The sequence below is a fragment of the Rattus norvegicus genome, chromosome 9, assembly GCF_021556685.1.
Source record: "Rattus norvegicus strain SHRSP/BbbUtx chromosome 9, alternate assembly SHRSP_T2T, whole genome shotgun sequence".
Taxonomy (NCBI): Eukaryota; Metazoa; Chordata; class Mammalia; order Rodentia; family Muridae; genus Rattus; species Rattus norvegicus.
In genome coordinates, this window is record NC_141542.1 from 64437658 (window position 1) to 64438887 (window position 1230).

The 1230-nt window shown below is 44.8% G+C and overlaps 1 pseudogene; it reads left to right on the forward strand.

The window, feature by feature from the left end:
• The first annotated feature begins 246 nt into the window (after nucleotides 1-246).
• Nucleotides 247-974, forward strand: LOC108352026 (high mobility group protein B1 pseudogene; annotated as a pseudogene).
• Nucleotides 975-1230: the final 256 nt, after the last annotated feature.

Below are 1230 nucleotides of genomic sequence, written 5' to 3' on the forward strand. Positions count from 1 at the left end.
CATCTGTTGGAATCTAGCCTTGTGGGACTGAGCAACTATTAGATTCTTGGACTTCCCTTTCACAGCTTAACTTTGCTGGAGAGTTGGACTATAGACTATAAGTCATCATAACAAATTCCCTTACTATATAGAGACTACCCATAAGTACTGTGACTCTATAGAACCATGACTAATACAGAAATTGTTACTGGGAGTGGTTCTAGAGGAGCAAAAGTATAAGGATGAATCTTTTAAGAATATGGAGTTGGGAGTACATTGAGCTCCATAGAGAGAGCGCCGGGGCAAGCGAGAGCCGGACCGGCACTGGGCGACTCTGTGCCTCACTGAGGAAAATCAACTAAACATGGGCAAAGGAGATCTTAAGAAGCCGAGAGGCAAAATGTCCTCATACGCATTCTTTGTGCAAACCTGCCGGGAGGAGCACAAGAAGAAGCACCCGGATGCTTCTGTCAACTTCTCAGAGTTCTCCAAGAAGTGCTCAGAGAGGTGGAAGACCATGTCTGCTAAAGAAAAGGGGAAATTTGAAGATATGGCAAAGGCTGACAAGGCTCGTTATGAAAGAGAAATGAAAACCTACATCCCCCCCAAAGGGGCGACCAAAAAGAAGTTCAAGGACCCCAGTGCCCCCAAGAGGCCTCCTTCGGCCTCTTCTTGTTCTGTTCTGAGTACTGCCCAAAAATCAAAGGCGAGCATCCTGGCTGATCCACTGGTGATGTTGTGAAGAAACTAGGAGAGATGTGGAACAGCACTGCCATGATGACAAGCAGCCCTGTGGGAAGATGGCCGCCAAGCTGAAGGAGAAGTACGAGAAGGATATCGCTGCCTACAGAGCTAAAGGAAAACCTGATGCAGCGAAAAAGGGGGTGGACAAGGCTGAGAAGAGCAAGAAAAAGAAGGAAGAGGAAGACGACGAGGAGGATGAAGAGGATGAAGAAGAAGAGGAAGATGAAGATGAAGAAGATGATGATGAGTAAGTTGGTTCTAGCGCAGTTTTTTTTTTCTTGTCTATAAAGCATTTAACGCCCCTGTACACAACTCACTCCTTTTAAAGAAAAAAAATTGAAATGTAAGGCTGTGTAAGATTTGTTTTTAAACTGTACAGTGTCTGTTTTTGTATAGTTAACACACTACGGAATGTGTCTTTAGCTAGCCCTGTCCTGGTGGTATTTTCAATAGCCACTAACCTTGCCTGGTACAGACTGGGGTTGTAAATTGGCATGGAAATTAAAG